The 13,922-nt window shown below is 43.6% G+C and overlaps 1 long non-coding RNA gene across 3 annotated transcripts; it reads left to right on the forward strand.

Moving 5' to 3' along the window:
- The first annotated feature begins 578 nt into the window (after positions 1–578).
- LOC125931537 (uncharacterized) lies at positions 579–11,562 on the forward strand. 3 transcript variants are annotated; one of them, XR_007460456.1, is made up of 5 exons: positions 579–2,511; positions 6,504–6,600; positions 7,424–7,646; positions 8,732–8,790; positions 9,700–11,562. It is a non-coding gene; the product is annotated as an uncharacterized LOC125931537 (long non-coding RNA). The 3 variants fall into 3 exon arrangements; XR_007460455.1 differs by having other exon boundaries at positions 7,462–7,646; XR_007460457.1 differs by having other exon boundaries at positions 7,462–7,588.
- Positions 11,563–13,922: the final 2,360 nt, after the last annotated feature.

Here is a 13,922-nt window from a genome sequence, read left to right on the forward strand (position 1 = left end):
TACAGGAAATAGATGAAATATAGTATACAGATGAAATGGATTTTACTAAAATATTTAACCCACTATATCCAAAATATTATCATTCTAACCTGTAATCGATATAAAAATCATTGAGATAGTTTGCATTCTCTATTTTGTACTAAATCATCAAAGCTGAGTGAGTGTTTTACATTTATAGTGTATCTCCCTTTGAATGACCAAGGGGAGTAGCCTGGCAAGGTTCTGGAATAGCATGGCAAGACCAGAGTTTGGGAAGAATGAAGAGAAAGGAAATTAGGTGGCTGAGGTGGGTTCCTAATACGAAAACCTTGGCACTGGACACAGAAATGAGGACTTGACATACAGTCTTTTTTTTTTTTTTTTTTTTTCAACGTTTTTAATTTATTTTGGGGACAGAGAGAGACAGAGCATGAACGGGGGAGGGGCAGAGAGAGAGGGAGACACAGAATCGGAAACAGGCTCCAGGCTCCGAGCCATCAGCCCAGAGCCTGACGCGGGGCTCGAACTCACGGACCGCGAGATCGTGACCTGGCTGAAGTCGGACGCTTAACCGACTGCGCCACCCAGGCGCCCCTCTCTATATCTTTTTTGTGCCCCCTACCACCACCAAAAAAACCTCGAAACCCCATAAGGCTAGGATTTTGAATTTATAGATTTTAACAGCTATCCACACAAAACAAATGTCTTCTTTGTAAAGGTAAACTAGGAGCAAGTTTCTGGTTTGTGTTTTGTTTTGTTTTGTTTTTTTAAATGAAGAAAGATATGTCTGTGAACCTGCTATACACACAGTGGGTTGACTGAGTAGCAGCTACCTGACCACTTTCTGAGATCCTTAGGCTCGTCCTTAGTGGTGGGGTGAGGCTCAGAGGTTCCTTGGTAATGATTTATCTTGATTCATATTTCTTCTGATTTTCCTATTAGTCTTGGTTCCACCCATCCATAGTGCTTCTAAAGGGCAGAGAACTGGAGCACCCCAAATTAGGCTTAGTTCTATCCATCATGCATGGATGTCTCAGCAGCTCTGTGTGACAGGAAGTCCACTGAGATTTATCAGAGACTTTACCAGAAAGACCTGGTACTTGACTCTTTGTAGAAAAATAATCGTCAGCGACGTGTTGTGTCTGTGTGGGACAAATTGTGCATGGACACCTTTATATAGAATGGGGTCAGGAGACTGGCAAGAGGAGCTCTCCTTACCAGTTGCAGACCCAACTGGAAGAGGTAAACCTTGTACATGGATACTACTTTAACTACTATTTTGCTATCCCAGCCTGAGGAAGGATGATTTCTCTTCTGCCCTAGCAACAGCCCAGCCATTGAGAAACACTCACAACTCAGCCAATGAGAAGCCACTATACTTCTAGCTCCCATTCTACTCCAGTGGACTTGTTTATAACAACCTTCCCAACTTACTTTCCACTATAAAAGAGGATCCCCCTCCTTTGTTGCTGGACTTGTTTATGGTTTTAGTCATAGCTTGCCCCAGATTGTAAGTCTCTGCTCTTCTCAAAAAAAAACCAAAAAACAAAAAAAAAAAAACACCATTTTTTTCGCTGGTAAAATGACCAGCAGTGTTATTCCTAAAGTTAGCATATCTCAAAGTAAGAAGAAATTATTCCTTTTCCACCCCAGTTTCATCAATGCCTTCTGTAGTCATCAGACTCATCAGTACCAAAACCCTAGACTCTTGCCCCCATCTCCGTTGGAAGCCTGTGATATTGCATTGTGTAAATCAATCATCCAGGGATCTTCAAAACTGCAAGCTAAGTTACAGGTGCATGCCACACAAGTCTGTTTCTACCAGCCAAGTGGTTAAAAACTTAGAATGCTTGGTTCAACATTTGCTTTCCAAAAATTCTTCCTCTTCTTCCCACATTTCCTTTGTTGGAAATAATTCATTATTGGAAATTTCATTGATTTGTATTTGTATGTAAACTTGGTTTGGTAAGTGGGGCTCAGAAAATTATCAATAAAGAAAAACAGCTCATTTGAAGGTACCCTCCTTCCACACGGTGCTAATCTGCACGCGTCTTACTGTTACCACAAGAGCGGGTGGCACTTGGTTCGGGTGAAATCAGAGGGTGGACTGAGCCGCTTGTGTCTGACAAAGCAGCAGACGTCTGTGCCCGTGCAAGGTGCTCTCTGAGCTGCCTTTGTCCTCTGCCTTAATCAGTCCGTTTAGCCCCCAGGTGGCTAATTCCTAAGAGGTAGACTCCATGGGCCTGGACACACTCCCCACAACTCGAATTGCCTCGTGTGTGATCCCACATAGCAGACGTCTTGATGATGGCCCCGCTGTGCTTTTTCTCCTAGTGCACCCGCTCTGGGAGAGCGTGGACCTGGTCCCGGCGGGCGAGCGCCAGTCGCCCATCAACATCCGGTGGAGGGACAGTGTGTATGATCCTGGCTTAAAACCGCTCACCATCTCTTACGACCCGACCACCTGCCTCCACGTCTGGAATAACGGGTACTCCTTCCTCGTGGAATTTGAAGATTCTACAGATAAATCCGGTGAGGGTCAGACTGGTGGTCTTGTCTGGAGTTAAAGGGACAGTTTGATGTGAGCACAGGCCACACCACACTGCCTCCTTGGGACCATGGACCTCTATGAGCGGTGGACTGGGACTCCTTGCACTTTTCTTTTTTTTTTTAATGTGGTAAAAACATGTAATGTGAAATTTGTCATCTTAACCATTTTTAAGTGTACAGCTCACTAGTGTTAAGTGTACTCATAGTGTTGTGTCGCCAGTGCCACCATTCATCTCTAACTTTTCATTTTGCAAAACTGAAACTACACCACTTAAACAGTAGCTCCCCATTTTCCCCTTCAGCTCCTGGCTAGGACCATTTTACTTTGTCTCTATGCATTTGACTACTGGGTACCTCATATAAGTGGAATCATGCAGTTATTTGTCTTTTTTATGACTGGCTGATTTCAATTAGCGTAGTGATGTCAAGGTTTACTCATATTGCAGCATGTGTCAGAATTTCCTTCTTTTTAAGACTGAATAGTATTCCATCGTTCATATAGACCACACTTTGTTTATCCATTCACCTGTCTGTGGACACTTGACTTGCAGCCACCTTTTGCCTGTTGTGAATAGTGCTGCCATGAACATGGGTGTGCAGATACCTTTTGAGATGTCCTTTTCAGTTCTTTTGGGTATAAACCCAAAAGTGGAATTGCTCGATCATCATTAGAGGTTTTTGAGTGTATGAACAGTGTCTATTTTCATTCTTATGCATGTTTCCTTCTACTGGTATGATAGGTAGATAGATAGATTTTATATTTGAAATTTTATTTAAAATGATATATTTGGGGGGCACCTGGGTGGCTCACTCAGTTAAGCGTCTGGCTTTGGCTCAGGTCATGATCTCACAGTTCATGGGTTCAAGCCCCGTGTTGGGTTCTGTGCTGACAGCTCAGAGCCTACAGCCTGCTTCAGAATCTGTGACTCCCTCTCTGCCTTTACCATGCTCACACTCTGACTCACTCTCTCTCTCTCTTTCTCTCTCTCTCTCTCTCAAAAATAAACATAAAAAAATTAAAATTATATATTTGAATTTGTTTTTATTTGAAATTACATATATTGTACATTTTTTATTTGAAATTTGCAATTTGTGTGTGTCGAATATATGCCAACCTACCTCCGCTTGCTGACTTTACAGATAGCTTCTGTATTAAATAGTAATAGTATTTAGCCAGGTTTCAAATAAGATTGTAGTGCAGAGCAAAAGGATAGGCAGGGAAAAGACATTTTATATTTTTAGTCTCCTAATAACGTGTGTATTTTGTCACCCACTGATTTATTTATTTGTGCCTTATTTACTGAGTGCCAATCGTGTGCCAGCCATGGCACCAAGTGCTGGGAATACTAACTAGATTCTTGACCTGGCAGCGTTCAAAGTCTAGTGAGAAAAGCACACATGAAATTAGAATTACAAAGCAAGTGTGATTTGAGAAAGGGTTTTTTAAAAGTGCTTTGGGACCACAGAAGAGGGTGTGATGGAGACTGCTCAGAGGAGGCTACAATGCTTTCACCAAGGAGGGGTGTCAGTGCAAAATGAACAAACCTTTTAGAATTTCTTTAAAAAAAAAGAAGTTTATTCGAGTCCAAGTGAGGAAAGCTGCCTGGGATACACAGTCTTCAAAAGAAGGGAGCGTTTCCAGTAAGGGATCATTTGGTGTAGACTTCTGTACATTTTATATTCATAAAAAGTTATAAATTTTTTTAAAAAGTTAGAGATTATTAGACAAAGAACTTTTCAGGAAGTTTCAGGCCTTATCTTAACTTCTAGTATACGCAGGGCTATATGACGTTAATCTCCTGGGACCCAGGGAGGTTTCTTACTTTTTCTTATCTTTTGTGTTCAGAATGTACCTCTTTGGTTATTTTCTTTAACAAAAGACGTTGTACAGTGTGTACTCAGGGCAGAAATAGAGCCCAGGCTTTGAGGTTTTGCTGAGTCATTTTGACCTTGGTAAATGTTACAGTATAGCTTTCCTGGGAGTCCAGGAGCAGGGCCCACAAATACTAAAAGTTGAAAATTTCCTTTATTGGGGGACATTTATCTTGGGTATTGAAGGATGAATTGGAGTTTGTCAAGAGTATTAGAAGGGCATTGGAGACTGAGGGAAAATCATGTGCAAAAGCAGATGTTCAGAAAATGGCCAAAAACAAAGTGGGCAGAATGCCGAATGTGCATTTTGAGGGGAGGCAAGAGAATGATGATCATTGAAGCTTAGGAGGGTAGATGGAAGACAGGTTCATCAGATACGAGTTATTTTTTTATTATTATTTTATTTTTAAAGCTTATTTATTTTGAGAGAGAGAGAGAGCAGGGGAGGGACAGAGAAAGAGGGAGAGAGAACATGCCAAGCAGGCCCCACGCTGTCAGCATGGAGCCCAATGCGGGGCTCAAACCCACAAGCCATGAGATGATGATCTGAGCCAAAATCATGAGTCTGATGCTTAACCGACTGAGCCACCCAGGCGCCCCCAGATACTGGTTATTTTTACACAACAGAATGGCACAGCATGGTTTCATTTAATTAATTAGTCAATTGCTTTATTTTTTGAGACTAACCCAGTTAGTAGTGCAGGTCCACAAAGTCAGATTAATCCAAGTATGAGATGGTGGGAACTTAAATGAAGGCTGTAGCAGTTGAAGTAGAGAGAAAGAGCAAGTTTTGAAAAAGCACTTCTAAAAATTGTCACAAGGAGACTATGAAGGCACACACACGAGTTGGGTCTTTATGCAGCGCCAGCTGTGCTCAGTCCTAAAGCAAGGTGAACGTAATGAGAAAGCGGGTTCGGGATTCCAGACCCAGTGACATTGGAGCTGTGATTAACTTGGCCTCTTCCCCGCACACGGCGCAGGACCTAAGAGGAGGCACACGACGATCGAGATAACACAGGCGGTAGGAAGTGAACGAGGCCGCCGCCAAGTCCGTGTGCGGGCGCGCAGCTGAGAGGAGGCCCCGGGCCCGGTCCGCGCTCGGCCCTCCTGCTCCTTCTGTTCAAGCGGTGAAGGCTCTCCCTTCTCTTCGGCCCGGAGCCTTCGGCGGCAGCTGCCTTTTCAGGCGCTCAGACGCAGAGGGTCACGTCTGCAGGGCCCGACCACTGCAAAAGCCCTCCCCCTTTTAAAGGGATTTGGTCAGTCCTGGGCACCTGCACCCCTCCCCTGCTTCTGCTGCTGATCGGTTCTGGGGTGTCGTCGGCCGGTGCCAGTCTCGGGGAGAGCTCATCGTTGTTAGTACCCTCAGCCACTTATATCATTGCTCGACGCAGGCCCCTGCTGGACAGGAGTGATTCCATCTTGCTCTCTACAAAAGGCAATAGGACTTGGAGATGGACTCCTCTTCAAGTGAGGAAAAAGCAGAGTTAACCACATCGTTCAGTTGTCCCGCTTGGGAGGCTGGGGGATGGTGATGGCAGAAAGGTTATGAATGATGGATGAGGAATAATGTGTAGGGAAGTATAGGGAGCACATAAGGAAATAAACAACTTTCCCCCTAATTTGATTTTAAACGTTACGTTAAAAATAGAAGGAAACACATTTTGAGTGGTTATCCATCAAAGAAAAAAATGTCTTCAACTCCTGTTTAATTTCCATGGGGAGGATCTGTTTCTCTCAAGATAAGCATCTTTGCTGCCTTTGATGCAAATGGATTGTGGATTTTCGGGTTTCCTGCGGATCAAGATGGGAATGAACAAATGTTGATCCCTCACTGAAAGATTATCCACTTTGCTGTATAAATTTTTTTTCTCCTCAAATAAACCCTTTTATTTCAAAGTAACGTTAATTGCTGATCCTGCGTAAATTTCTTCCTCCTCTTTATTTCTGTCTCGTCTTGCATCAGATTGTCATATGCTTTTCCCAGTAGCTTTATTTTGGGTGAGGAAACATGTTTCAGTATTGTAGGTTGAATAAGACTGTTGATTTATTTTGGAGCAATCCTGGATGGTCCGGCATTAATCCTCCTTTTAATGGTGTTTCAGCTGCACTCGGAGCATCAGAATGCAGTCACATTTCAAAGCGTTGAGGAGGCAGCAACTGGAGGAAGGTGGTTTCATTACGATAGGAATATTTTTAAAGGTAAAAAAAATTCTTACCAACTTTAAATGATGTGTTGTATTCTAGAATGGAAAGATCAAATGTTACAGTATTGTTATTTAAGAGTATTGGCATCAGTTCATCGGTAAGATAAGCAATGCTTAAAATAAAAGACTGTTACAAATATATTCCAGATGGTATAAAATTGTGCTGTCCAATAAGGTATCCATAAGCCCATGTGTGGCTATTGAACACTTGAAATGAGGCTCGTGTAATTGAGGAAATGGATTTTTTATTTTATTTTAATAAGTTTGATTTAAATATAAGAACTGATACTCAATTCAGTTATTGGAAAACTTTTAAGAATGTTTGGAGCGACGTGGGCATGTGTATCTACGTTTTCAAGTAAAATTGGAATCAAGTATTTCTGATGAAAATTTTGCATCTAATTTGATATGTACTCTACGTGTAAAATACACAACAGATTTTTAAAGCTTAGTATGGAAAAAATGGAAACTCGATTGTTCATATTGATTACATGTTGAAATGACAGTCTTTTCAGTGTATTTGGCAAAAATATGTTATCAAAAGCAATTTCACCTTTAACTTTTTAAATGTGGCTCCTAGAAACTTTAAAATTACCTTTGTGGTTTGTATTACATTTCTACTTTTAGGCATTGGTGTAAAAGGATGAAGGTAAATAATGCTAAATAAATACTGGTTAAAATGTGAAATGAGTTAATATATTCTAAATGGCATAAAAAGATAAAGGCGAACGGCTATGGGAAATGATCTGGAAAGGAACTGATATTTATGAGTGCTCTGTGACTGTATGTTAGCTAAGTGCATCATTTATCTTCCCCAGAGGTCTCTGATGGCAACGCTGTCCTCTCCATTTTTCAGATGAAGTGAAGCTCGATGAAGTTAAGTGCTCTCCTGCCACGTCATGCAGTTATCCGCTGGAGAAGTCAACGGCAAAGCTGTGGACCACACTCTGTGTGGCGCCTGTCAGCTCCTGTAGCTTCAGCAGGTGCAGACCTTCCCTGGAGGCTGAGTGTTTTCAGGGTACCAGGATTTGTTTGAATCAGGTGTGCTTAAATGACTGTCGTGAAAGAAGAATTTTTTTAAAAGTTATGTATCTATTTTGAGAGAGAGAGAGAGAGAGAGAGAGAGAGCCGGGGAGGACCAGAAAGGTTGTGGGGGAGAGAGAATCCCAAGCAGGTCCTGCACTGTCAGTGCAGGACCCGACGCTGGCCTCGATCTTACCAACCATGAAATCATGACCTGAGCCAAAATCAAGAATCAGACAGATGTTTACCCAGGTGCCCCCCCTCCCTTTTTTTTTTAAGTTGATGTATTTATTTTGAGAGCTGGGGAGATGAAAAACTAATTTTATCCTACAGTCCTCGAAACAGGAAGGCAGGGCCACACAGGGAAGCACACAGGGATGGCCAGGAGGCAGAGGGAAGGAGGAGAAATCCTGGGCGATAGCCTATTGTGGTTTCTGGGGGAAGGAAGGCATAAGGTAGTATAAACAGAAAGATTGGCCTCTTCGAATAGTTTCAGTAGGCTCTACTGTATAGAGGCTGTCCCTAGTTGTCTAGTGTCTCGTCCTGGGGTGGTGAGGGCACAGGAATAGTGGCCAAGCATGTAAGAGCCCTATAAAGGAGGTGGTTGTTTTCTCATGAAAGGCACTGTCCCAGGGTGTTTGTTCTCTCTAGGAATTAGCTAACCCTGAGAGGGGCCGCCCCCTTAGCGTCAGCAAGTCCTCACATATCAAAGCATCAAATACAGAAACTGGAACACATAGTTATTACACTGAGGCTTGAGGACGTGGGCATGAGCTGAAAGCTGGGCCTTACTACACTCTGCCTGGCTGGAGAGCTTCAGCCACCAGCGCCCCTGTAGGCCAAGTATGAGTGAGGCTCCCGGGGGCTGAGGCTAATGGAGCAGGGGCACCTTTCCCTGCAGACTGTGGTTTTGAGCCTATCCGTGTGTTCTGTGTATGCTTTCATTCACTGGTATTTATAACATCCTAAATTGTCAGTTTCATTTCAATACTATAGATTCTTTTTCGATAATCACCAAGACTCCTATTTAAATTCACATTCTATAACAATTCCAGAGTGAGATGTCAGTTTTTAAAAATATTTTCTCATTTATTGTTCTTCAGCTACACATCACAAAGAGCTGCAGAAATTGGTGGATACTTTGCCATCAATCAAGCATAAGGTAGTTTCCCCCCCTAAATCACTTGAAATACATTTTATGTTTAATCTCCGAGTGGAGACACTGACAAGGCGCCCCGGAACACAACTCGCCACTGCCTTGGTTCTGCCGCCATGCCACTGAGCGCTCGGCACTCGGGAACACGGTGCCGTCCCCTCCTCTGCTCCGACACCTGCACACCTGCGTCTTCGAAGTCCCCGTGGGAACACTCAGACCAGCCCTCTTGGCTAGACCTCCCATCCCGCAGGCGGGGAGCAGGGAAGAGTGGGACGGACACTTGGCTTGGCTAGCTGTGAAGAACAGTTACCCGTTTCCGTCCGGCCCATCCGCATGGACGCCTCTGTCCAGGCCCCAGGATTAACTGTTGCCTCTTGAGGATCCCAAAGGGGCTGTTCCCTGGAAGTCCTCCTCTTCCCTGTCTCCCCCTCTTCTCCCCACCTCAGTCCCTCCCCACTGCCTCTTTCCCTCTCCCTCCCTCTCACTCTCCCTCTTTTTCCTTGCCTGTCTCTTTCTCCCCTTTTGATGCAGGAGCCTGGCTCCCTCTACTTTCCGTTGTGTTTTAGAAAGGAGAATTCTGTTCGTTTCTCTTGAGAAAGACAAGCCTCCTTGTTCATGCACCAGCTACCACCTGACCCTCCCGCCTCCCGAAGAGTTCAGAGGAGACTGGCACCTGCAGTAAACTCACGACAATGGAGGGGGAAAGTGCTTTTGGCGGTGTTCCCATGGAGGATGATCAGAAATACATAGTTAATTACAGGAGCAGTGTGCGGGTGTGATTCTGTCCAAAGGTGCCCAGAGATACTCTAGACCACTGCTGGTCCCCAGATTCCCCTCGAATCATTGCCTCATCATCCGATTTCTGAGTGGTTTTCATCACAAAATGATGACTCGGTGACCCCTTCTCTTTGCCAGGACACCCTTGTGGAATTTGGGTCATTTGATCCTTCCTGCCTGATGCCCGCCTGCCCAGATTACTGGACCTACTCGGGGTCCCTGACTACCCCGCCCCTCTCCGAGTCTGTCACCTGGATCATTAAGAAGCAGCCCGTAGAGATTGATCATGATCAGGTATGTTCTTTCCACCTTTCTGTATGAGGACATGCTAGTCTGCCCCTTTAACACAAGGCTGGGCTCAAACTTTGGCATCGGTTTTGAACATCTTGTAATGCTTCTACATTTTTATTAAAATTTGCTAACATCTTGTCTCAGTTTGGACATGAATTTGGAGATACTTCAAATTAACTGGAGAGAGGAGTTAAAACATAGAAGAGCATAAGCTTTTTGCTTTCATTTTGGACAATATCCTGTCTTTTACCATATATACATTGTGTAGAATCTCTGTAAAACTTAAGACTTTTAAATGGAAGGCAAATACCATATGATTTCACTCCTATGTGGAATTTACAAAACACAACAGATGAACATAGGGGAAGGGAAGGAAAAAATAAGATAAAAAGAGAGAGGGAGCAAACCATAAGAGACTTCTAAAGACAGAGAACAAACTGAGGATTGCTGGAGGGATGGTGGGTGGAGGGATGGGCCGAATGGGTGATGGGCATTAAGGAGGGCACTCGTTGGGATGAGCACTGGGTGTCATACGTAAGTGCTGGGTCACTTGGTTCTACTCCTGAAACCAATACTATACTGTATGTTAACTAACTTGAATTTAAAGAAATAAATTTTAAAAACTAAATGAATGGAAAAATGAAGGCTGGAAATGACTGTGTTCAAAACCCTTTGATTTTCTTTTCTTTATTATTGTAGTGGACACGCAATGTTACATTAGTTTCAGGCGTACAGCATGGTGATTTGACAACTCCATATGTATGCTGTGCTCACCACAAGTGTAGTCGCCATCTGTCATCATACAACTCTATTACACTACCATTAACTGTTTTCCCTGTGTTTTGTTTTTTTTTTTTTACCTTTCAATCCCCATGGCTTAACTAATTTCCTTAATTACTAATTTTCCCCATGACATTACTAGAATCCTATACCTCCCTCTCCCTTTGACCCATTTTTCCCATTCCCCCCAATACTCCCCTCCCCTCTGGCAACCTTCATACATACTTTGTTCTCTGTATTTATGCAAAAACCCTTAATTTTCTTAAGAGAAGCTTGCTGTGGAATTTCAAGGTAAAGATAGAACCCGACAATGTCTATACAGAAATTTTACTCAGTCAAAAATTTTGACTTGGTATTTGTTTTCGTTTAGAATCTAAGTTTAAGTGGTGGGTACTATATGAACACGCAAAATGTTGTTTAATTTGTAAGTGAATTAAACAGTAATAATAATTGCTTTTATTTGTTTGTTTTGGAATTTAATTAATTAAAAACTTTTTACAAGGACAAAAGCTTCCAAGTTCTTTTTTGTGAAGCCAAGATAACAGTGAAACCAAAACCCACCAAAGATTGGATACCTCCCAAAAAGTAAATACTAGGCCAGTATCTCTCAAGAATATTTAGAAAAAAAGAAAGCTTAATTATTAGAAACAGAATCTACCAGTACATCAGAAGAAATATACACTTTGTCCACATAAGATTTTTTTCTGAAATGTCAGTATTAGGAATGATATATTATGATTAATAGACTTCATCCTGTAAGCAAAGCTAAAGGGAAGACTCATATTTCATTTTCATAAATTCCTAAAACTCAAAATTGATCATGTATTTTTTGTAAAAATTTTTATTGAAATGAGAATTCCCTAAGTTGATAAAGTAGATTAATGTCAGCTCAGAAGTAAATAGTATGCCTAGTATGGAAAGGATATCTACTAACTCCACTATAATTAGCATATGAAATTTTAAATTGGTTAAATTCTGGTAGCAGCCAATGTAGTTAGACCAAAAAAAGATAAAGGAAATGAGAAAAGCAATTAGCAGAGTACCATATTAATTTATAGACATCAATTCCTTGGATATATGTAAGTCACAGAAGATATAATGGAGGAAAGATCTGTACTTAAATGGAAACTCAAAAACTAAAATACCTTGGAATGAACTTAAAATGTTACCAAGAAAACTCAAGCGTTCCTAAAGGACACAAAAAACTCTTTCAAATAAAATTCATACCATGTTATTGAATAGAAAGATTTCATAAAGACACCCTTGATGTCAATTCTTAAGTTGCAATTTTCCATGAATATTCTCCATGCATTTGATGTCCCAAGAAAGATATCAATATTGACATTGTGGGGTGCTGTCCTGTGTATTTTAAGATGTTTAGCAGTATCCCTGGCCTCTACCCACAGGATGCCAGTAGTTCCCCAAGGAGTGACAACCAAAAATGTCTCCATACATTCTGTGTGTCTGTTGCAAACTCACCCCTGGTTGAGCACCACTCGTATGTGCTAACCTCTAATAACAACTAATAAGTGAAATCCTTTATTGCTTAGTGTGTAAAAAAAGGCTTAATTAATCAGTGCATTGGTTTACCAGTAAAGGCGTAGGAGTGATTCATTTATTACTGCCTGTAGCTCACCCAGAGAACTGGTTTGTTGGAGGATTCTTTAGCTACAAAACAGTCTTCGGGAACCTCCAGAAACTGAATTTCCCCCTCAGAGGCCCCGACCCCGCTGCACTGCGATCATGGGCAGCTACCTGGGCACACCCATGGCCACGCTGCCACGCCTGGCCCAGAAGCGAGGTTCCCTCTGGCCCAGGCCCACCCACTGCCGCCCGGGCCCGGATGGGAGCCATAGCCTCTCCTGGGTCCGCAGCCAGCCCACCCCCACCATGCCACCCTGCTGGGACCATGCCAGAGTCTGGAGGGTGATGGTCCCCAAGGCCTGGAGAGCTTTCACTGCAAGCCACCCCTCCAAATCTTCATGGGGTTGGATTTTTCCAGTGATCACAAGAGTTTGATGAAGTGGCTGTGAAGTGCTCAATACCCTGCACACACCTGGAGCCTGGTGACAATCGAACTCACTCCTGCAGAGCGCAGAGGGAAATGCTACAGGTGCCTGCCTATCCACGAGCCCCCGGGGCCCTATGCCAAGGAGGCCTCGATGAGGGCCCCTAGCAGATGCAAGAAAGGAAAACAGAGAATCCTCAGACCTGTCTGCTTCAAACCTCCCAGGCCAAGAGAAAGAGGCAGAGCCCTGGCCAGGCCATCCTCCTTCAGGCCTGTATGGAGAGACAGAATGGTCCCTTCCTTTGTGCCCGGGCCTGGGCCTCCGAGGTGAGGCCTCTGCTCCTGGTGACCTGGACCTACCTGCCTCAAGGACACAGCGCCGTGGCCTAGGCTGCCGAGCAGATCAGTACTCCCCAGGGCCTGGGCCTCCTGCGGCCTGATGTCTCCCCCGTATCCTGAGTCAGAGCCCTGCCACCTCCACCTCCTGAGACTCAAACCCACAGTTGTTTCACTCTGCCCTACCCCCACATGGGTCCCTGACACCCCCAGTCAGCCCTCTCCCCCGCAGCTGGCGGCTCCACCAAGCCCCCAGACCCACTCCCTTGACCCTGCAGAGCCCACACTGAAGAAGCTCTCCAGCTACCCAAACCTCTGCCTTCCTTGTGCCCACCCAGTCCTCCCACCTGTTCCCACACTCATCGGGAAGGCATGCTTCTCCCCTATTTCCCCACTTTGTGAAGTGAAAATGGCGTTCTTGTTTTAGATAAAAATAATAGACAGCTTTATGATCACAGAGAATGTCACTGTCTTTCTTTCAGATGTACATATGTTAGGATGGCGTCTACACTGTGAATTCACCCTGGCCTTGTAACAGCTGGGACCAAATAATTCTTTGTTCTTTGTTTCATACACACATTGTGAAAATAAAAAACTGTCTCCAATCCTTGCCAAATATTCCAGGGCGGGGCAGGGGATGGGGGAATCACTCAGAAACAAAAAAACAAAACCACTGGTGGAGAACATCTGAGGGACAGTGGCCACTCTGGCAGAAACAGCCAAGTTTGGTCTCCTAGTATGTGATATTTTAAAACACAGCAAAGAGCAAGATGGTGGAGGAGCATGGAAGGTTTTTTTTGCATCTCATCGCTTAAAACAGCAAAGACAGAGACAACAGACTGAAGTGGTACATGCTTGGAACAGACGTCCCCCAATTTCGTAGCATGCTGTGGTGTGAAGATTCAAAGACTGGGCCCGTGAATCATCAGAAAATGCAAATTAAAAA

Source organism: Panthera uncia, chromosome X (assembly GCF_023721935.1).
Source record: "Panthera uncia isolate 11264 chromosome X, Puncia_PCG_1.0, whole genome shotgun sequence".
NCBI lineage: Eukaryota > Metazoa > Chordata > Mammalia > Carnivora > Felidae > Panthera > Panthera uncia.